Raw genomic sequence first — 23,557 nt, 5'->3', positions numbered from 1 at the left:
TGTTTGAATAAGCAAACTTAACAGATTTTGTCCCATGGTATTTAATGCAAAAAGAAAATGTCATGAGGCCTTTCCTTTTATAAATAATCAGTTGAGAAAAGATTAATGAAGATATATTTATGCCCACACTGTCCCCTGCAGTAAGGCTAGGGGGTATATTCATCATATACATCAGGATTAACTCAGTTTCTGCTGTAGCACTGCAGTTCTTTTGAAAATGTAGAGTCACTGACCTATTTTTCAGGTGGTTTGGTGAGAGTCACTCCAAACCCTTCTGGTCTCTCAGCACCATAAAATTGTAATGGTTTACAGAAATGTAGCCTCTTATTGAAACAGCAAGTAAGACAAAAGTGGCAAATGGAATTTGGAATCTTCACGTTGGGAAAACAGTAGTTTTCATAATGGCCACACCCAAGGAGTGAGCTGACATGGAAGGCCCCCACTAAAATGTCCTATGGGAATTTGTCTGAAAGGGCAGTTTCTACATCCCCAAAGCTGTTACAATCTTTGACGGCCTCCTTCTGCTCTTCTCCTTTTTGTAAGGAAGTTGCTTGAAGACTTGGGGGTTCTGCCCCCCCCCCCCTTTTTTTTTCTTTCTTCATGTAAAACACCAACTTTATTAAAACTAGGCTTATGTGCATGTAGAATTACACCAGGTACATTAGGCACAGCACAGTCCATCTCAGGTAAATATACTAATTATTGAGGTTAAAATAACACCAACTTTCTCCATGGCCTTTGCTCCCTGCTAAGGGAGTTTCTCGGGAAGGCAGCCTTGGAATTTTTACCAGCCCAAGAGGGAAGTGGTGAAAGCCCAGGACAGGTGCGCTCAGCACCTTCTGCCGCTGTTTTTTATAATATCAGCCTCAGTGAAAAGTGGAGCAACATTTTCTGTAGCTGCATTAGGAAATCCTGAAGTATGTGATTTTACAGCAGAAGCTCAGACAGACATTGTAACTGCTGTATCACTACCACTATAATGGTAAAACAATCCCCTTCATCACTGTAGTCCTTCTGAGGATTTGTTGAGGTTATTAGAGAGCTTGTTTCTGCTTCCCTGCACCAGCTGTACAAGGGCTGCCCCAGAAAAGAGGACATGAACGAAACACCCAGGCAGTTCAAAATCCACATTGATTTGTCTTGCCCAGTAATTAACATTAAGATCTCTATGGCATGGTTACACAGTATAGCCAGTGGGGAAGAGAAGAAAAAGGACCTGGTGAAGGAAAAAAAGGACACAAGTCAGCAATGTAGCTTGAAGGATATGTAGGGAACTGCTTATTGTTTCTTCATCAGCTCTTCAGATCTAGTCACTAGTTCAAGGAATTGAGAACAATATGTAAATTACATTTTTATCAATAATTGTGGGCGATAATTGCAAGGTCACAAAGGCAGGAGTGGGCTATGCAGCCTACAGCATGTAAGAGCTGGAAGAAAGCACTGACTGAAGGTCTGAAGATGTTAAGAAAAAGGGTTTGCACGCTAGGATTGTTTCAGCCACATGGGGCAACTTCCCTCTAGCAGGAAGTGAGCCAACCAAGTGAACCAACCAGCTTCCAACCAAGATATTAATAGTAAAGAAAGTAGCAGACATTTTTAAGAGTGAATGTTGCATAGTGATATAGGGTAGTACGTGCATAGTGATATAGGATAGTTTGAAGAAACTTCAGAAAACTGAGAATTAAATGTCTTTCCTAACATTAACACTGTACTAAATCAAAAGCTTTACTTTTCCTGAATCTGAAATAGATTTAGCTATACTACTGAGCCAATAGCCTTTGAAACAGAAAAGCCTTTTTATCAAAAAGGAAGTAGTTCCTGAGTTTGCCTGAGGCATCTTTCCTTCTCTAAGATTTGAAAAGGTGGGAAAAGAAAGTGGAGACATCCTTCATCTGACTTAGTTTAAAACACATATATTACATTTTTGCATTTCAAATTATGACTCGTTTAAATTTTATTCTGTCTGTAATTTTCCTCTATGTAATGGATTTTGTTTTCTTCTCATTTTAAATACAACCCTATCATGGTGCACCTGAATTATGCATTTAGCTCAAAATTAATTTCTGGAGTTTTAATTAATTATTATGCCTGTATTAAAAATTAACTTCAAGGTTATTTTTAAAATCCTTTTCTCTTATTTGTAAGATAGCAACAGAGAAGGGAGATATACATAGCCATTAAAATCATTCATGAGGTTCAAAACATTCATTTTTTCAGCTCCTCCAGGCTTCACTTCTGATTGCCTGACAACTCAAAGCCATCCAGAGAAGCCTGAAAGAAAAACTATTACAGAAGTAAAAGGTAAAAGACTGTATGGAAACTGGACTCCTCGATGTCACAGCTCTGCATCAGGACTGGCTCAGCTCAACTCCCTTGGGCTGCTGATTCTTTCAGAGTAGCTGATGCTCCTGTAGTCATTCCCCCTTGCCTGTAGCCTTTCTGGTGGCACTTCTTGTAAGGCTACTAGCCACAGGCCTGACACCACACATGGCATTTAGCATGCCATAGAACTCTGAATCTTTTAATTCAACCTCCAGCTTCCTGGTAAGGGAGGTGGGAAAGGTCAGCCACTTTAGCCTGTAATCCTTTCAACCTCTTCCTAAATGCAGGCAGCTGTGAAAAGAAGTCATACTTTGATGAAGCATTTGTCATTCAAATAGAGCATTCTTCTGGACTCTTCCAGCCTCAGGACCTGAACCCTCCCTCCCTGCAGCCCCTTGCCCAGACAGCAAAACAGAGAGAGAGAATCTGTACTTTCCCATATGGGGTGAGTGGGAGGGAATGGGCTGCAGTGTCTCATCCAGTAATTCCTGATCTCAGAGCAGACAATTTTCACCTTGAGAAATGTAATTCACATCCTGCACCACCACAGCTCTCACTCTGGACTGTGACTTCAGCCCTTCTCCTTCCTGCTCTCCATGTTTTTCTGGTGTCTTTGTGAGTAATAATTCATTACTTAGCCTAAAGGCAAAGATGTTTTTCAAGCCTTTGCAAGAATCAACCATTTACCTCAGAGTGTGACAGAGTGGCAGTGGTACTGATTTTCCTTTCAATAATTCATCTTTTGGCTTTTTTATTGCAAAAAACTACTTTTGAGCATTAATGGCCACAATATGTTCAGATTCGCTACAGTTGGCAGGTGGGCTATTAATTGAAGTGAGCATTAGTGAATTTGGAAAATCTTTTTTACTCAGTTCCTCAGGCAGGTTTTGATTTGCTTCCAAATACTTGCTCTGTGGTCTGGCTAGACATTCGTAATGGCTCCTCTGTAATGGCCTGGGTTTTTTGATGGGATTTTTCAGTGTGTTTTTAAGGACCACTTCAGCCTCTTTAAACACAACGCAGCAGCATCTCTGTTCATATTTAGCGGTGAGAAATTGGTCCTTTATTCTCCAAAGCTAGCAATATGCCCTGAACTTTGCAGCAGCAAACTGAAATTGTGTAGTTACCACATTTTAATATGAAGAGTGGGAGCTCAGCTAGACTAAGTAATTTGTAGATTCCAGCATGATGCTTGTGACTGTCATTAGAAGCCAGTTTGCCAGTCTAGTAATTACATTCAGACGAGTTTGGGTCAAACTCACTTACTGTATTGTTTCTCCTAGAAAATGAATACTATGGTCCTAATGTTCTTGAGTGGCAGTTTAAAGATATTGATGAGGGATTGTATCACAGCAATTTTAAAGATTTTATTTAAGGTAGTTATGCAAAAAAATAGTTTATAGCTGAATGTACATTGCCAGTATCTTTAATACTACGAACCAGTTTTCTGACTGGATCATTCATATGCAGATTTCTAATACTTGTGGGGAAAAAAAATAAACCCAACTAATTTTTATGTGATTTTCTGAACCAGAATATTTTCTCAATCAGTTACAATCATTAGTTTTAATTTATTATTTTCGTTCTCTTCTCCAGCCATCATCTACAATCAATGCTGCACATGAATCATTAGTCCCGCTTCTCCAGTTTCCCATCAGCATGCTGAAAGTGTGATGGATGAAATTCAGTTTAAGGGTGCAAGTGTTTTCCGTTGTCTCATTCAGGCCTCTCATAAAGCTATTCAGGTCATCTCATAAAGCTAAAAACAAGTTAAGCAGTAAAAATAAACACCTTTTCCAGTAACAAGTCAGGACACAACAACCAAGCGCTCCTGCATAGCAATACTGCAGCACTGTCAGCTAAAATGCTGCCATGGACACCTGCTCGCTCCGTCTAAAAATAAATTGCTGGATTGTGTCACCAGAATTGATGAGCCTAAAGAATCTAATGTCTCATGACAATAGGATTCCTGGGTGGAAAGCTGTGTATGGAAAAGTGCCAGGCAGATGTACCGCAGACCTCACTGTGCTCCCCTGTAGTTATGCTGCTGAAGAGTAATCGCAGCCAAGTCAAGGCATTCCAAGGCTGGCAAAGTCAGAAGCCACAGCCAGGATGCTGGAGCCCACCCTATGCTGGAGACTGGTTATTTACTAAGGCTGATTGTGGGTCCAGGCACTGCTCAGCAGACACAGCAGCTCCTTTGGTCTTCTCTCCTTCCTCCTTGATAGGAAGCATGGAAGTGGGCTTCCCTGATGGCAACATCACAAGAAATGATTTTGTCCATTCAATAAATTCCTGTCCTTTGGAGAAAGCCTAGGCCCAGCGCTTCTGTCAGAAGATAGCTTACTTGCACACAAGGCCTCGGCATTAGCAGTGGGGCAGAACTAACAATGACCGTCTCAGACAAACTGGCCATGCTAGGAGCCATTCCTTTGACAGCACGATGTTACATGCCTCAACCATAATGTGCTTTGTCATTGATTTCAGAGATGCAGCATGTAGCCATCCAGGCTTTCACGGGATTTTTCTGGCCTGTAATAAAGTTCTATTAGGATATTTATTCTGTCTTCTTGATGGTGGCAGCTTCTTACTGATGTGTTCCTTGAATGGAAGCAATGCTTTCCTACCAGCCCCCACGCTTCCTTTAAACTCCCTTTCCTATCCCTAATGGCTTGATTTCCAAAGGTGATGGTATCCTCAAGTCATTTTGCTCCTTAAAGAAGCAGAGCTGCTCAGACCTTTTGAAAACTAAGCCAACAATGTACTTATAGAGGTGTAATTGCTATCTTTGTAAGCAGCTCCAGGCAATTGTCATAATACACTCTGTTAAGTGAGGACAAAGTCCACAGTAGATGGAAGAGAGGCTAGGAGGGATGCAGGGCTGGCACATAGGAAGGAACACACATCAGTTTATTCCAAGTTTTTTCCAGTGTGCAGGGAGAGGGAGCTGAGCAAGGATGAGCTTCTCCCCTGTCTTAACGCAGATAGAGCACATTAAACCACACAAACTGGCATGGGTGAGGGACACTGGAAGGGCTTGTTTAAATCCACGGTACTTACTGCATTAGTTACCCATGGGAACTTTACACTTGTGTACTTTAAAGTTGCATTCTCTTTTATAATGGGTTTGCTTATACTATACACAAATGAGAATTAGGAGATATACCTCAACATATCTTCAAAAGATACATCAGTTTCCCCAAACCACAGAAACCTGCAGGCTGAGAAGATAGATTTTCCTCCAGTTACTTAATAAAACTTCTTTAATGAGTATTTCTGCATGAATAAGATATGTGGAACTAGGACCACACTAGTATTATATAAAATGGGAATGGGAATGAATTTAGGGATTGCAGCAAACTGCAGAGCTGCCTGTTCCTATGCAGTTTGTGTATCCTGGGGTAACACAGGTAAATTGACCTCTAAAGTTGCAGTTGTAAGTACCTAAGCATATCTGATGGCTTCCTCTTGCCATAAGGGGGAAGTCTTGTTCCTTTTCCTCCTTTTCCTTCTCTAACCCAGACCTCTTCCTAGCCAAAGACCCTGCTGTCTCACTTAGGGTAGCTCTGGAGCTTTGTGAACTTGCCTGTAAGCTGATTCAACTCACTAACCCAGCAGAGAAAATATCAGGCAGCTGTTTCCTTCTCGGTCATGTTTCTGCTTGGTCAGTGAATAGCAGTGGTGAGCGAAGGGCTTCATTTATTCACAAGTAGCAGAGCTGATAAAAAAGATGATGGGATTGCATGGCTGGGAACAGGGCCTCCTCATTTTGGTGGAGGTGAGCTGCTGGCTTAGGGCATGCCATCCTAGGAAACTGAAACTGTGTCTAAATTTGAGCACCTAATAGTAAAACCACCTGCTTTGCAGAAGCGCAGCTGAGGCCAATACTTCCCTTTTGAAACCTAAGGCCTCCAGCAGCTTGTGTAAGTCCCACTGTCTCTCTGCCTGGCCTTGGTGCTCCTTCCCACACTGGCTGGCCAGGGTATTTCTGTGCCTTCACTGGGAGCTGGGAGAACTGATCCAACTGAAAAAGAACTTCTGTACCCAGCTCACTTACAAAGAGTCGCCCTGGAACCATGCAGGGCAGTGCAGGGGCTGCGCAGGGACAGACATAGGCAATTCCACTTCGGGTCAGAGGGAAGCTTGTACATGTCCAGGTCTCACAAGATGTTACAAGTCAAAGGGCTATGACCTCCAGCAGCTCATATGCCTTTTGCTCCAGCTATTACTGTGTTAGCCTGCTGCCCTAACTACTACCACCAACAGCTGTTCGGGCAAAAGGTTAAAAGTGTGTGTGATTTTTCTTGGTTCTTCAATGGGAAAAAAAAAAAAGAAATGGAAGTGCCTGAGATGGAGAGTGGGTCACTACTGTGTATGAACATTATTCTTGTATTAGCTACATGATTATACCTGTGAAGTTGCATAACACACACAGGCTGCAATGCAGGCTTGCAACGTTTTGGCTGTCCTTCCTCCCCTGGTCCTTTATTCTGTATATTACATTCCTTTATTGCATTTCGGCTCATGTTAAACTGCAAGGCCCTTGTGGCAGGAACCATGTCATTTATGTATCAGTGCAGTGCCTCAGATAATGGAGCTTTAGCAGTGATGGGGGCCTCTGGGAGCGCCTGTCACAGAAATGGCAGGGGGGAATAGTTTCACTCTTGTGGAGTGCAGAATTAATCATACCTAGGAGTGCTTGATTTTCACTAGCCTTTTTGAAGGACTTCATCTTTGCCTCTTGCATGCCCAGTTCCTTTCCCTCCATCTCTCCCATCTCTCTGCCTTTACAGATACACTCCCACTCCATTTTGACTCCATGAATGATTGTTCCCCTTTTGTCAAGAGATCACACGCTACCTCCTTTCCTTCATTCTGTGCATCTCCCCTTTCCTTCCTGATCTTTGGCTGCATGCTAAATAGGGCTGCAAAAATTAAAAAAGACAAGGAAAAAAAAAAGGTTAATGAGCAAACCCCACTGCTCTAGATTTAAAAGAGAAATGTATAATAACTGTTTTCTTCCTGAACACAGAGGAAGACAAATTAAACCAAATGGTATTTGGAGCTGGAGGGCAAAGGGGAGAGAGGAGGTGGGAGAGAAGAAAGGAAGAGGCAAAGGAGAGCCGCCCCTCTCTTTTGGAGCTGTCTTTGGCTTTGTTTACATTTCAACAGGAGTGTAAGTTATGATGAGAATATAGATTGTTATGGTAATACCCTTTTTATTCCATATGTAGAGACCCTTGTAGATGGCTTTGATCTAGCTTACACTTTTGGGGAGTTTTTTTAGCTGATAAAATCCAAATAAACTAAGTATCCAGAGGACTGGGAATATCTACAGCAGGTTTAAATGAAGTTCCTCTGGGTTTCAGTGTACTGGCATGCTTTGTGCATCCCACTTCTCCTGGCAGCTCCTGCCAGCAAACCTGTTCCAGTGTGGGTCTCCAAAGAGCCACAGGTCCTGCCCTGGGCCTGCTCCAGTACACTCTTCCCACAGAGTCAGAGCCTCCTTTGGAAATCCCCTTGCTCCAGGGTGGGATCCTCCATGGGCTGCAGGTGGATCTGCTCCACCATGAGCCTCCATGGGCAGCAGGGGCACAGCCTGCCTCACCATGGGCTGCACCATTGGCTGGAGGGGAATCTCTGCTCTGGAGCGTGGAGCACCTCCTGCCCTCCTTCTGCACTGACCTTGGGAACTACAGAGCTGTATCTGTCACTTATTCTCACTCCTTTCTTCAGCTCCAATTGCTATTGCAGTTTTTTCCCTTTCTTTAAAAAGTCTGGGAAAAACATCATTAGGTTGGCTACAGTGTGCCAGTACAGTGGCTTGTTAGGAATCAAGAAGAAAAGCAACACCAGCTTGGTAAAATGACAACCATCAGCTGGGTATCAGAAAAGCTGGCAGCTACATAGTAGAATAATATGCACTTTGTTGCAAGGAGCCATGTGGACAAACTGAGATGGGCTGGAGTCTGCTAGACTTGGACTGTGTTGCCCCATGAGGACAGAAGTTGTTGGACAGAGTTTAAAGAAGGCTTAGAACGAAAAATAAAAAAGCAGAAAAAAAGAAAAAATCAACAGAGGAACCCAACAGCTGGTGATGCTGAAAGACATGAAGAAAGGATCGGCTCTGAGGATTCATTGGATGGATGTGTGTGGAGCCAATAAACGGAGCCAAAGATTAGGTGAAGATGAAAATGCTGATGACACTGCTGTATTTGGTTTATTAAAAACTCCAAACAAAGAAACCTATGGCACTTCCCTGCATAGGTAAACCCTTGCTTGGTAAACATCAAATGCAGATTCAGCCTCAAATCTTGAGCCAGCCACCCGTGTGACACCAGTGCTACTGCAGAATGGAATATGGGGTTTGAACTTGTTCTCAGGAAGTAAGAAACTTACTGGGTGTTAGGTCAATCCTTACATCTGGGTGGAAACTTACAGTAACTGTGCAATTTCCCTAAATAATCCTCAGAGATCTAAGTTAGGCATTTTACCTTTGCAGCCTTTCCTGCCTTTGCTCCTACAGTGCTTTTCACACGAAGCCTTTGCACTTCCCTACACCGTGTAAAATATGACTACTTCTTTCACTTAAAGACCTCGGTACAACATTAAAATCCCACCAGTAACTATGCGGAGGTCCCTTTTGTCGTAATACCTGTCTTCATTAGTCACGGTCGCTTGAAGGGGGGACATAAAACAGGACGCTTGGATCCATGCCTTTTTTCCTTCTTCCCCACGCTGCCCACCGGAGCACCCTCAGCCGAGCAGCGGGGCCGCCCGTGTGCAACGCCGGAGGGCGGTGGCCTCCCCGAGCCGCTGCAGCCGCGCAGCGAGGAGATGCGGTGCCAGCGCTGCCCGCGCAGCCTCCGCAGGGGCGCGCTGCGGTGCGCAGGGGCTTGCGGGCCCGCGCTGCCGCAGCATTCACCTCTCGGCGCCGCGCGCGGGGACATGCGCACTGCAGCGCGCCTGTCCGCGCAGCGCTCCGCAGCCGCGCGCCGCCCAGCTCCGCCGCTTCCCTCCGACCCTCCTGCCGGGCGGAGGAGGGGAGGGATCGCGGTGGGGAGGAGGAGGAGGAAGGAGGGAAGGGAGAGCAGGATTGAGCAGAGCAGAGAACAGAACAGAACAGAGAAGAGCAGAACAGAACAGAGGAGGAGGGAAGAAGCGACGCGCCGCAACTTGCTGCTGCTCCTCCCTCCCTCCGTCCCCTCCTTCCCTCCCCGCGCCGGTGCCCGGCCCCTGCGGGCTGCACTCCTCGGGCCGCGCTCCGCGGGAGGCGGCATCCTCGGGCGCGCCCCTCCGCGGGGCTGGCGCCTCTCGGTGAGTTGGGGGCGGTGCGAGAAGTTGCTGTGCCTGTGTTTTGGGGGGTGGAAGGGGAAATGTGTGTGTATTGCGGGGTGCTGTCGCTGCGGGCGCGGGTCGCTGCGCGGCTGCGGGAGGGCGGTGGAGGAGCCGCCGCAGAGCTGCGAGGCTGTTCTGTCTGGCCGCGTTCCGTGCTGCGGGTTACGTGGTGACTGGGAGAGTAATACAGCACGGTCACAGGTGCGGGGCAGGGTCGTGTGAGGCATCCCCCGGCGGTGGGATCTCCCGCGGGCGAGCCCCGCGTTTTCATTCACACGCTATTGCATGGTGACAGACTCCAGTTTGTTTGTCAGTGGCATCTGCTCTTGGTCTTGGAAACTCTTCTAAGAGGAAGGGATCACCAGAAGAGAGCAGAGGCTGCTTTTCAAAGCGAAGGGAGCTGAGCGCACAAATGAGTCCGGGCACCCCGTTTGCCGTGTGTGCTGCTCGGTTTGGAGCATTCGTTTCCCTTAGTTCTTCTAGGATGGGAAAGAAAGAAAGCTGGCAAACGGTCATACCAAGAAAGTTGTGTAGCTTGAGATGTTACGTACGCTAATGGAGCCTATTACCTACATAAACAAACATAGTGATTTATAGGTGTCTGAACTATAATGCTTTGAACGGTAGAGCTCTTCAGCCTTTCTTTCTAATCTGTCTCTCAGAGATTTGGGTTTAAGGAGAGTAATACATCATCTGTGGTGCTGAATACTTGAGTTGATTACATTTGTAAAAGGAAATAATGCCTTTGAAATAATACTGATCCATTAAGTAATAAATGCAGAAAAAGAGTGAGAAAGAGCAAAGCTAAGATTTTGGCAGAAAGTATTCCCTGACCTTCCTATCAGCCAAGCTCGACTGACTTTTATCCAGTGTTCTTATTTTATTAAATTGTGTGTCAAAAATGTGAGTGTGCCTTGTGAAACCAGAAGCAAATCCTCCTTAGTCCTCTCAAAGTCTGTCTGTGTTGCAGTTAAATGATTGGAGCAGTGTCTCTTAAGAGCATGTGCAGAAGTGAGCTCTGCTAAAGATACCCAGTAGGTAAATGGAAGTACATTTTCATTGTATTTGCTTCTCTTAGACAATACAGTAGCAGAAACTTCCAATTTCAGGGTTTCTTATTTTACATCTTTAACAATTTTGCCCTGATAAATATACCTATATGTGAGGTGTGCAGCTTCATCATAGCAAAAGTGCCTCCCCTTACTGGATAAATGATTAATTCAGGTGTTAACTTACTCAACAAGGGCCAAATTCTGCAGCCTGTGAAGCATCTCCTGTAAGGGGTGTCTCCTGCCCTCAGGGGAAGAGGAAACAGTGAGTACGGTATGGACAATATCTTGCAGGCCTGAAGTACAGGAGCAATTTTACCTTTAACCAGCGTCTCAGTACAGGATTTTATTAACATAAAATCAGTATTCAGGTCAGCAATGGGGATCTGCAACTTTCGAATGAGAAGCTGATCTGAAGGAAACACATTGCTCATATGAGTAAAGGTTGTGGGATATGGCACTGAGCAAGCTCACCTATCTTCTGTTCCTTTTATGAAATGTCGTTTAATGAGGAGAAGAAACAGGTAATCCATTGCATTTTAAGGCGTAGTGCTCCTGGTAAGCTTTACTGCCAGGCATTTGAACGTGAATGTGGCTTTAGATCATGTATTGTATACAGATGACTGCTACTAGATAACAAGCTTTAAATTTATTCTACTGTTAAAGTTATATTGATCAGAAAGTGGCAACTGGATTTCAAGTCTTAATAAGAAAATCTAGAGCTAATTTATATTTTAAGAAGCACTGTTCTGAGCAATCCACAAGAAATGCAGCTGAGTTCTTCTTACTGGGTATGCTGTGGCATTTAGTTAAGGAGCACTCTTTCCTGGGGCTTTGTGGACTTCATGTCACACAAAGGAGTTAAATTTGTTTATCAGCTCATTGATGCCCCTGGTAAAGTGCTTTAGAGTTCAGTAGCTGGAGCAGAGGATGGTCTTTTTCTGTCCAATAAGGACAGGGATGGAGAATGGAAGGGCTTTTTCAAAGTGGTTCCAACACTATTTCATTTGTAACTGCAAAACATAAGAATAAGATTAATAGACCAGAAAGGCTTGAAAAGATTATTTAACACTTGATTGAGACAATGAACCCTTCAAATACAGTTACCTAGGCTGCTGTAGTGATGCCTCTGCTTCTAGGTGTTGAGAAAGGACCAGATTTTGAGTGTGGGGTACTAGGTAGCTCAGCCTAGGATGGTGGTGGGAGGGCAGGCTCAGAGCCCCTTCGCAAGTTTGAGTGTATGCTGAATGAATGGCAGCTGCCTGCCCAAGCCCTCCCTGTCTGGAGCTAACAGGGAAGGTGTGTTGGATGGGGTCCTGGTTGTACAGCCTGTAGCTTGCAGACAGGCTGCGTGGCTGCTTGCAGCCCATCTCTGTATCCCAAGGTTGCAGGTCTTACACTGTGTGTAACAATGCCAAAAAGCTTTTGTTCTGGTGGGGAAAGAAATTCAGGATGGCTTCTTCTGTAGGAAAATGGTGCATTTATAAATGTCTGTATGATCAGATACTGCTTACATTGATTAAAACATGGAAAGGGTGAGCAGCCACACTCTTGCGTATACTATTGCTAGTAAAAAACTCTAGACTGGAAACTACTGTGCACTCATGTAGGCTCTTGGAGGCCCTGTAAAATCCAGATGAGGAAGTTGAAGCCTGCTGGTCTGCTGCGAACTTAACTGAAACGAATACAAGCTGGGCAGAGAAGAGATTCAGAGATTGTGCGACTTCACCCGGAGTATTGTGTGCAGTTCTGGTGTCCTCAACATAAAAAAGACATGGAACTGCTGGAACAAGTCCAGAGGAGGGCCGCGAGGATGATCAGGGGACTGGAGCACCTCCCATATGAAGATCGGCTGAGAAAGTTGGGGCTGTTCAGCCTGGAGAAGAGAAGGCTACATGGAGGCCTAATAGCAGCCTTCCAGTTTCTGAAGGGGGCCTATAGGGATGCTGGGGAGGGACGCTTCATTAGGGACTGTAGTGATAGGACAAGGGGTAATGGGTTCCAACTTAAACAGGGGAAGTTTAGATTGGATATAAGGAGGAAATTCTTTCCTGTTAGGGTGGTGAGGCACTGGAATGGGTTGTCCAGGGAGGTTGTGAATGCTCCATCCCTGGCAGTGTTAAAGGCCAGGCTGGATGAGGCCTTGGGTGACATGGTTTAATGTGAGGTGTCCCTGCCCATGGCAGGGGGGTTGGAACTTGATGATCTTAAGGTCCTTTCCAACCCTAACTATTCTATGATTCTATGAAATATCTTAAAATATGTCCTTCATCTGTCTAAGACATTAAGAATAGCTACACTACAAAATACTGTGTGTGTGGGGGGGTGTTATGGCATTCTTAGTAACTATTAAATAGGCTATTTTAAAGGAAAATACTCTCTGCCACAGAATTGAAAAGTGAAAGCAATCCTTCTCTGCCACATACCATGTGATTTTTCCTGTGCAACAACCAACCAGTTTATATGTTTGCTAGAGGGAAGTGCCAGTGTATAGCCAGGGCATGTGATATTCCAGCTCTTTCGCTTGGTGGTACGGGAACGGCAGAAGACACCTATGTGAAGGCAGGGGGTTGGAACTACATGATCTTAAGGTCCTTCCCAACCCTAATCATTCTATGATTCTATGAATATGTCCTTAGTTGCCGTTCCCTCATCTCCATTCTGGTATCACTCATGCTCTGAATTGCTGTGCCATTCCATGACTTCTCTTGTAGGTGTCTTATGGGTATGTGTGCTGCATCCAGTTCATCTTACCTCTGGCCCCTCACCTCCCAGAAAGCAGTTACCTGGGCGGGGGGGGAACAGCTGCAGATGGTGGGACCTCCAAAGGTTGCTTCTGCAAAGGTGCACCAAGCACAGCTGTCAGGTGAAGATGATGAGTGATGAGAGGCATTCCCTCGCTTCCTGGGTGTGATATAACCAAGTTGTAATTAAAGTGGTGGCAGTAGATTATTAGGGCAGATAAGCACTGCCTTGTTGCAGCCCTCTTGGGTCATATGTAAGCAGTATTCATTTAGAAAAGATGAATGGTCAGTGTGAAGGATAAAGATCAGGATTGTTAATCGCTCTGGAAGTCTTCTGTGGGAAAGTGTAAACTCACGAGGAAAGATAGTGTCCATAAACGTAATTTAAGTATTTACATAACTCGAGGATAAAAATTTGATATTAAAAGCATGCAATTACCAAGTCATGTTTGGGTTCCTGTCAGAGATCACTAGCACTTGTACTGTTGGGGTTGGTTGGTGGTGGGCTATATTTTTACGTAATGCTTCGCTACCAGCAGCAAAGAGCTCTTCTGTATCACCACCTATGAAAAAAATCTGACTGTTCGTGTTTAAGTGCAGGTATTAAAAAAACCAAACCAACCCACAGAAATTTCAGAGACTATGTTTGCTTAAACTCTTCTGCTTGAGGTTGGGTTAACTCTTCAGGCGTTCCTGCCTAAAGCAGCGTGCCAGTGGCTGTAGGCTACAGGCATGGTGATTGATCATTCACTTACAGTTTGTGGCTGTTGATACAGCTGCAGTGTAAGAAAGAATGATTCCAGGTAGGAAAGGGTGGTTTCCACTCCAGTAAATAACTGGGATTTATTGGAATTGTTTCTCTGCTGATCCTTGATTTCATAATTCTCACAGAAGTTTCTTTTGTCCTTTTCCAGCTCTCAGAATGTGATAAAACCCTTGAAAAAAAGTGTGTGCTTTCATGTAAATACGATGAGGATGAGCCTTTGAAAACATATCTAAGCTGATGTTGATGAATAAACAAACTTGGCCAGAGTAAATCTTTTCATCTAACTTCAAGAGCCACGCAGTAATGAAGTAAATATAGATGTACTTAATGGGCTTCTTTCATCCCAGCACATAAAAAACCCTCTAAAGTAATGCAAAAAAATCTATAATGGATTTCTAAGTGGCTGGGTTTTGGTTGGTTTTTGTTTTTTGGTACTGAAGCAGTTTAGCCAGGCTAGGGTGGGAGTTGAGCTGTGGAAGTGCTGATGTGAGGGGTAGCCTAAATGGGAGGGGACAGAGCGTGTGAGAGACCTGACTCTTCTCCTGCAGTTCTGCAAAAAGGGCAGAAAGTGCTCATTCCACATGTTTAGAACAAGTTATTTGAAGAGCTTCTCCCCAGACTTGTCTCTTTAAAAGGCAGCTTGCAGAAGAGACTTCGAGAGGCAGGGGGCTTGCTCTGCAGGGTGCTTCTGGCAGTGCCCTAGCCAGGTTTCCAGCTTCACAATGTACATGAATTTGGTGTTAAAGGTGACCTCGGAACCACTGTGGCACATGCTATAAACACAGTCATTGAAGTATGACTGCAGCAGGGGTTTTGATTTTGGCAGCATCTTGTTGGTTGGAATCTGTGGGAAAGAAGATCTCAAAGAACAGTTCTGCAGATCTGGATGTTCAGTGCATGACAGTAGATTTGTTTTCATTTCAAGACTTGCAGGATGGCCAATTTCAGTGACAGCATTTGTAAATAGATTAACAACTTCTCATGGAAAGAGTGGCTAGCAAATACAACTGTGTGGTCTTCCTGTCCTTGCTTTATGAGGATCAAGGTGTAATGTTTGCATTTCCTCTATGACAGAAAGAGTCTTTGGATCTTCTCTTTAAAAACACAGTTATGAAACAATTTTACTTTAAAGACAAGTGGTTTGTTTTGAAAAGGATAACCCCTGTGTTGAGGGGGGAAAAAAGCCAAAACCAAACCATAACTTGGTCTTGTCTTAACAGGAGAAGTTCAGGTCCATTTCGTTCCGTGTGGAATAAAATTCCATTCAGAGCTGGTCAATATTAGACTACTTAGACAACTGTGTCAGCATAATTACAGAAATTATTTGGTATGAGCTTTTTCTTTGCAGAGATCTTGATAAGTAGGAAATACTTTAAAAATTGTTCCTGTGAGTGTTGGAAGAATTTTGTGGAAGAGCTATAAATCCAGGAGACTGTTGTACTTTAAAAAACGTAACAGTGATTTACTAACACCCAGATTCAACTCACTGTTTGACTCCTCAAACAGTCAGACATCCAATTTAACTCACATCTGGTTGTGTTGTGCCATGTGTATAGAAGTGAAACATATTAAAAACTGTTCAGCTTTGGATGTGTTCATGTGGGGATTTACTCATAAATAATTGATAACCCCCTGAAACAAAATCTCTTCATTACTCGGTGTATTGCTCACCTTTTCCCTCCCGTGCTCATTGTTCTTGCAGGCAGGGGGAAGAAGGAGGCGCTGCTTTAATGAGGGTGTATGTCAGCCTCTGCTGCTTCTTTCAAAATGTCATCTACTAAACAGCAGCAATGAAATGCTTGACAAAAGATAAACATTTTATTGTCTTATGGAGATACGTGGCATTCCGGTGTTTAGCGGAACCACTTAGCTGCTGTGTTTAAGACTTCTTTTCATCTTAGCACAGAAGCAGTGATGAGTTATTAGATCAATGAATGGTTGTGTCTGGTGCACTGCAGGACATGACGTCAAATTAAGGGTCGTTTGATGTGCAGTACCAATTAGAACTGAAATATTTGGCTTGATCTTTCAAGATTTTACCGCTGTTAAGCAGCTCAGACTGTTGACTGCAGTGGGACAAGTCTTTGTGAACACTGGTTTCCCATTTGAGCAAGGGTTTGTGTGATTTGATCTCCTGTTTACCAGACACTGAAGCATAGTGGTGGGTTTCCTTTCCTGGAAAAAACAAAAGGGTTGTTCTTCTATCCACTGACTTAATGTGTATCTGAGTTGATCTAACAAAATCTCATTTTAAGGGAAAAAGTGTCTTAGTGAAACATCAGTTCATCTTACTGATGACTTGATTGCTATAGAGTTATTAGCCAAGTTCTGTAGCAGTCTTTAAAGGCTTTAATAGCCCTAACTATTGCTAATGTGCAGGAAATGTTCAAATTGCATCATTGAGAGAGCACCCTAACAAATCTTACAGCTATTTTAATGTGAGGTTTCATATGTTGCTCTTTTTTAATTGAAAGGTGAATGCTATAAAGGCTTCATCAATCTGCTATTTCCAGATGACAGCATTTTTGATGGAGTAACTGTAAGTCCCAGCATGCCGATCCTAGCTTTCAGCTTCAGTGTCACAGCTCAAACTTTTCCTTTTTCACTTGGCTGAAGTGTGTATCTGTGGTGGCGTCTGGATTTGTGTCTTCCAAAAAAAAACCCAAAAACCAAAACACAAAAACTGGTGTCAGTCAAATAAAATGAGAATAAAAATCTGAAATAATAATAACCCTCTGGCTGATACTGGAGAAAACAGGGCCTTCACTCCTCCTGCTAGAAACCGAAGATTAAGCTTGCTTATAAAGGATTAACAGAGCTCTCTTCTGCTAATTCGTAATGATGTAGTCGAAATGCTTGATTCTACATCAGTGGAAAATCCATTATCAATCAATGGGGATTTTGCACCTGAAGCCAAAAGGATTAGAGACTTGTCATTTGGAAGTGACTGAAGGAAAGAAAGACCTGGTTATGGTTTTTGTCACATGGCTGTGAGCCACCACCAGGCCGTGGCCACAAAAAATGGCACAGGAGAATCTTCAGTTGCCTCAGGCAGGCTATTTCCAGAGATGTATGAAAGGGCTGGTGCCACTCTGTGGAGAAACCTTACCTGGTGTCCTGTTGAGAGGGAGTTGTTACTTGTGTCCAAGCAAAATTGCTTCAAAGGGGAAGAAATACACAGAGAACGATGACCTGGAGCCCTCCTGTAGGAACTGTACCATGGTAGGGGAGAGTTGGTGAGGAGGTCAGATGTGCAGTGGGAGCAGGAGTCAGGAAGAACAGTGGAAGAGGGGTGCAGATTTGGTGTTGAGGGCTGCAGAGCAGCAATGGTGCCTACACCACACTGTCGTACCTGCTGCCATACAGGCACGTTGGTTCAGGGGACTGGAACATGAGGGAGATGCAGGAAGAAATTGCTAAAGAATTTGCTACTGATGGTATCCTAATGATGTCCTAATGAATTGCATTGACTGCAGAAGTTTCTTTCTTTAATAAATAATAGCTACTTTTCCTTCTAGTACGGTGCAGAGGCCAGCATTCAGACTGCTAGAGCCTACATACTGTAAGAAAACCTGGGGTTCCAGGCTTACTTTGTGGGGAATATTCATCAAGCACATTCTGAAATACATATATGTATATATATTTATATTTTTTTTTAAATGATGTCAGCTCAGCTTTAAGCTTAGCTTAAAAGTAGCTCTGGTCCGGAGCCTAGTGATGGAGAAAAGCATGATGTCCGTGACCTCTGTTGCAGTGTTTGGTAGGTACTTTCCTGAGGATAGAAGCTAATACATCACAAGAAGCTATTCAGAGTAAAAATTACTTTTTACAATGATTTGGTAAATGTAAATGTATTGTTTTGATCTGTTATAATAGGCAAGATTGGGTCATTTAGTTTGGTAATACAAGGATGAAATTAATTTCATTTTCCTTTACTCTTGTTAAATGCAAAATAATTAAGCACAAATCATGTAAGGTTGGGCTCTCTTGTTTGTAGCTTTATCATTTATTAATCTAACACATTAGATGAGAGGCTTTACAGATTTGCTTGCTTAAGGAAGAAGAAAATACAGAAAGGCCAAACTAGATATCTATATTGTCTCACACTGTCGTGACACCCACTTTCAGGTACAGTCAAATACCGCCTCATTTGCAGTTCACTTTGTAACAAAGGACACTGCTTTTCCCCTCAGAAAGGTAAGTTATGACTTAATGCTTAAATAGTCTGAAGAAGGTCATATTTGGATAGACAAGGTCACTTGCGTAGTTCCTCCATCTCACACCATTCATGTAGGGGTATAATGCTGTAATGGGGCAGGCAAAATAAACTGCGTATGTGCATGCTGTAAAAATATATGTCTTGGCAATCTTAATCGACTGTCCTGGTTACAGGAGGAACTGTGCCTTCCCCTAATTCAGCCTTTTCAGAAATTGGTGTTGGTCTAATACAGGCAGCGGTGCAGTAGCAGCCCAGTGGGGGTAGAAATGCTCTTCTTTCTTACCTTTATGTAGCTGGAGGGGATTTGAAAATTGGGTATTTCTCTCCATCTCTGCAGCTCCAAGAAGCCCCGACACTGCCAACCATGGATTAGTGAAATAAATCCTTCACATTCACAGTGAAGTGGAAAGCATAAAGAGCATTTTCTGCCTTTTCCCCCCTTTTTAATGTGTCATTTGCTAGCTGGCACAATGACCTCCATTTTGTGACTCCTGTGACATAACGCGTTGCAGAGCTTTTCTGTGTGGATTAATTAATCACTCAAGGGAGTAGTAGCATGTGACACTATGCGTGTGGACTTGAGGTAAACAGTTACCTATAGGCCACCTATAATGCATCTGTGCTTCAAATGTTGTCTGTTAATGCGGTTTGATTTTTCTACTGTGATTTTTCTTTCCTTTTTGTTTTATCTGTTTTCTTAGCTATGTCCCTGGGGGTCAGATGGGATGCATACACAAAGTCACCTTCTGGTGTTGCCAGTGTAGCTGAATTTGGAAATAAATATTCTTGGCAATTTAGTACATGCAGTTTGCCAAGGCACTGGGGGGTGGTTTTATGCGAGTTATGTAGAGGTGCAGCGGTTTTCCAGAGTATGTTGGTGGACAGTCTGTCAAATCTTTTAAATTGTTCCAGTCAATTATATTGACTGATGTAAAAGCAAGAATTAATCTTTCCCCCCCCCATTCTTAACATGAAGATTTACTATCAAACTCTTGAGTTACATTTCAGTATCAGTTGTGTATTTTAATTTGTGTAGTGAACCTTGAAGCCCTTACTCACTTGTGACTCCATCTTTAATTTTGCCTAAGAAGTCCATCTCATTTCTGGAGAGCAAATACACCAGGAATTGATTAGCATTAACAGTCAGGTAAATGGCAGGGAAAGAAGTGATGACTGGGTCTGGTGTGGAGTCTGACCAGTTACAATGAATTGACAGATGCTGGTTCACAGTAATCCTGTTGTGTTCCTCAGCAGGTTTGGTGAAAATCAGCCCTAGAGAAGTACTGGAAAAAGCATGCTAGCTCAGAAGCAGAGGATTGACTTCCCACCAAAACTGAGGTCATTATTATGAGGAAATTAGATAAATTATTAACTCAGCAAAGGGGCAGATAGCAAATAATTCGGCATTTGTGTGTTCCCCATTTATCTGGAGCTCAGGCATAGCATGCACATATAGCGTGGTGGGGTTGGTTCCAGACAGGCACATCAGCACGTGTTGCTGGCCTGGGAGGAGAAGCCTGGTCTGCAAAATAAATGGTGGGACCCCCAGACTTTTACAGGGTGGCCTTGATGGACCCAGCTGGCCATACCCTGGTTTCCAGAACCTGCATAGATGCTGGCAGAGTAGGGCAGGGGCCAGACCATGGAGTGGTGGGGGTCTGCACTTAGGGAGCAGTTAGGGGGTTTCTGGAGGCAGGCAACCTAGGGATTTCATCCACAGCTGTGGACCACAGACCCTGGAAGTGTTGGAGTCACCTGGCACCATGGGCTGTGGCCTCATGCAGAAATGAGGTGTCCTGAGAAGCTGGGTGTAGCTACTCCAGGATGCTAAAGCCCTGGAGGCGTAGACTTCATTGTTGACAGTCTGGGAACCTGGAAACCCTTGATTGATTTTTGTCACTTCTTAGCTCTCCCAGCTGTGGGAATTACTGAAATATTAGTTCTTGGACAGTGATAAAATTAGCATGAGTTGTCAGCTTTAATCAGCAGTAAATAATATTTGGTCAGGAAACACAGTAACCAAGAAAACTTGTTTTCACTTTGTTTTCAGAACTAGGCAGAAATTACATGATGCAGTGCTGTGTTTCCCTGAGAAGGAGAATTTCAGTTTGCAGTTTCTGTATTCCACCAGGCATGAAGTGTGCCCTGCTCCACAGAGCAGTTTTCTGTATCAGGTATTAGCCTGTATAATCAATTACACTGATGCTTAAAAAAAAAGAAAAAAAGAAATGGCTTTGAACAGAAAAGGCTTCCTTTCACTGGAGTCAAGGAATAAAAAAACCTCAACAACAGAACCCCTTAGGAATTGCTGTGCTTAACCTCTCTATCAGTAGGTAGTAATCGATGTTCTGAGGTATAACTCTGAAATGTTAGTGTTCATCATATAATAAAAATCATGCTCCCTGCAGCTCATCGTCAGCTGGTACTTAGACTGAATTAATAAAAGAAGAAGTGTGAAGATTGCTGTAGGTAAATGACCACTATTGAGAGATTTAAACCCTTAGCTACCTGGTTTTATTACGCTCCAGTGCCTGTGGTGTGTATCTGTATCAGCCTGATTTTATGCGGAGGGGAGCAAGCTCTTGCAAACAAAATTAGTGCTACTGAGTCACTCATATGCTGAAGAACGAGGTTTTGGTGGCAGGGGGAAGTGCAGTGCTGGTTTCCCTTCCTGCAACTGATGTTTCTGCTTAGCAGTGGAGAACTGCCTGAAGCCATGCACTGTGAACTTGAACTTGCCTTTTCCTCACTTTCCTGCGAGATCTTCTCTAGTGGATCTGAAAACAGGAGGTTCCCTCTGAACATCAGGAAACACTTTTTCATTGTGTGGGTGACCGAGCACTGTCACAGGTTGCAAAGGGAGGTTGTAGAGTCTCTGTCCTTGGAGATACCCCAAAACCATGTGGACATGGTCCTGGGCAAGTGGCTTTTGGTAGCCGTGCTTGAGAAGGGGGGATGGACCAGATGACCTCCAGAGGTCCCTTCCAAAATCAACCATCCCATGATGGTTGGTAGGAGCACCTCTGCGCCACCTTCTTTGCAGACAGACTTCTTCTAGGAGAACCTGTTCTAAACTAACAGCTTCCTAGTTTGTTCTTTAAGAGTTTGAAAAAGTCTGTCCATCTCACTGAAGAAGAGGGACAGTGACATGTTCTTGGTACCTTACGTCTACTTCTCAGGTCACACCCCCTTTTTCACCTTCAGTTTTCAACCAAAAAATCTCTTATATGGTCTCCTGTAAAGCAGCAATGCAGTATCGGTCGTTGTCTCCTGTTCCTGCAGGGTGCATACAAAAGAGCAGTGTTTTCATCTCTGTTCTAACCACTTATATGAAAAATAAGGAAAAATCTCATTCTTTGCAGTGACTTGAGCCTGTGAATACTGAACAAAAAGAGTTACTGTGCAAGCCTCCTGTCTTGCTTTTTCTAGTATTTCCTTTCCTTTAAAACGTGGCTCCTACTTCTTCATTTCTGAGCCATTTGTAGCTAGCGTTGTGTCCCATGTGCCTCTGTGGAATAGCAGATCAGGTGCTGAGCTTAGCTGTTGTACTAATAGGCCTTAAGCGTTATCATGTCTAAAACTCAAAGCAGGATACTTTTATCAACACAAGCCTACAGAGAGGGCTTTTGTTGTAAACCACAATGGTATGGTGTGCCACTGCGTGTTTCTTCCTCCTGGCGAGTTAACAGCTGCCCGGAAACAAACCCACCAAACGTGCTGCTTTTTATGCACCCAGGAGCAGTGGAGCTGTTATCAGTGACCTTAGTCTTCTTGCTTTGGCTTGGAAGCTAATTTTGTATTAATTACAGGCATGGTTTTAATCTTTGGCAACAAGACAGCAACAGTAGAGTTACCCTTTGACTACCAATGTCCAATTTGCTTTTATTCCCTCACTCTGTTTGCAAACTGAGGACTGAAGCATTTTTCATATAAATTAATTTGCTATTCATGATTCTTAAAATTCACAAAGACCCTGATCTTAGATATACTGGTGCTGCCTTCTCAGTGTAAATACTAGCGCTCTAGTGCAGTCCTTGGAGACCATAAGAAGCTTTCCAGGACAGGGAAAAAGTTTTTTCAGGAGAAAGAGAAGCAGTTTTAATGCAAGTTGTTTGATTTTCCCAAAGGAGGAGGATGAGCATTCACATTTTAGGACAGGATGAAAACTAAAACTTTACGCAGTTCCACCCCAGTTAAAGGCACGCACAAGAGCTTAGGAACCCTTTAAGTTTTGAATATATTGGTAATATCAGAGACTTAAAAGAGAAACAGCTGTGTGTGTGATAGACTGGCCAAGACCTTAGTGAGCTGCAAAATGGGTGAAAACTTCACTTAAAATCTGTGTTGGAAGGTGGGTGTGGACTTAGGAGCATGTTTAGCCAAGAGAGAATTGTTCCTACGAAAGATATTTTGTTCTTTGTGTTTGGTACCTTATGTATATGGTGTGGGAAAGAAAAAATGCTTGGGGGCTGTGGGGGGGGTGGAGGAGGAGGGGAAGTTCACATGGCATTCTAATTCATTTTAAATGTTTAGGAAGGTTCAGAAACAAACCTTATTGTTAACCAAAAGGTTGCAAAGGCTGATAGACCGAAGTGTACATGAATAATAACTATTAAGAAGTTTTCCATGATAACTAAAAATGTAGCTTTCTTATCACTTTGGAATTTGCATGGTCATACCCTGTTGTGGCTTCAGAGGGATTATACATGCAAACCGCTGGTGTAGAGAGGTGACTGCATGATACAGTGACACTTGGTGCTATATTTGCTGTTTATTATAGAAGAGGTATGTTTAGTTTTACTTCTTTTCATGTAAAAAACCACAGTACTCAGAAAACAGAAAAAATATTCTACTACCTTTTTATTGCAGCTAAATTATATGAGACAGTGATGCTAATATCTGTAGATAATAAGAAAACAATTCAGAGTTTTTTTTGTCCTGTCATATATTTTATTTCCCCTGTACTGCACATGTGGCATAAGTGGTGAACTCAAGAATTACACTCCTGTTGCAATTAGGCAGACTTACCACTTGTGATACAAAGAAAATACACACCAAGACCTCAAAGAATTTTAGAAGAAGTCCAAATCACATGTGTATGTATCTGTCTTTTCACTTC

At 43.4% G+C, this 23,557-nt stretch overlaps 1 protein-coding gene and 1 long non-coding RNA gene across 3 annotated transcripts in view; one reads left to right on the top strand and one right to left on the bottom strand.

Annotated features, from left to right (window-relative positions):
• Positions 1-5,215: 5,215 nt before the first annotated feature.
• LOC133206772 (uncharacterized) lies at positions 5,216-9,056 on the bottom strand. 2 transcript variants are annotated; one of them, XR_009723879.1, is made up of 2 exons: positions 8,978-9,056; positions 5,216-7,247 (listed from the first exon to the last, which is right to left on the bottom strand). It is a non-coding gene; the product is annotated as an uncharacterized LOC133206772 (long non-coding RNA). The 2 variants fall into 2 exon arrangements; XR_009723878.1 differs by having other exon boundaries at positions 8,943-9,045.
• Positions 9,057-9,462: 406 nt separating this feature from the next.
• Positions 9,463-23,557, top strand: part of PAG1 (phosphoprotein membrane anchor with glycosphingolipid microdomains 1) — a 104,778-nt gene continuing 90,683 nt past the window's right edge. Inside the window, exon 1 of the mRNA XM_061342919.1 lies at positions 9,463-9,639. The gene's annotated coding sequence lies outside the window, so the exon portion shown is untranslated. The remainder of the gene's footprint in view (positions 9,640-23,557) is intronic.

The sequence above is a fragment of the Neopsephotus bourkii genome, unplaced genomic scaffold, assembly GCF_033783945.1.
Source record: "Neopsephotus bourkii isolate Nb327-2 ecotype Australia unplaced genomic scaffold, CSIRO-AGI_Nbou_v1 NB_1820, whole genome shotgun sequence".
Classification (NCBI taxonomy): domain Eukaryota; kingdom Metazoa; phylum Chordata; class Aves; order Psittaciformes; family Psittacidae; genus Neopsephotus; species Neopsephotus bourkii.
This window is presented reverse-complemented; position numbering and strand designations above follow the sequence as displayed.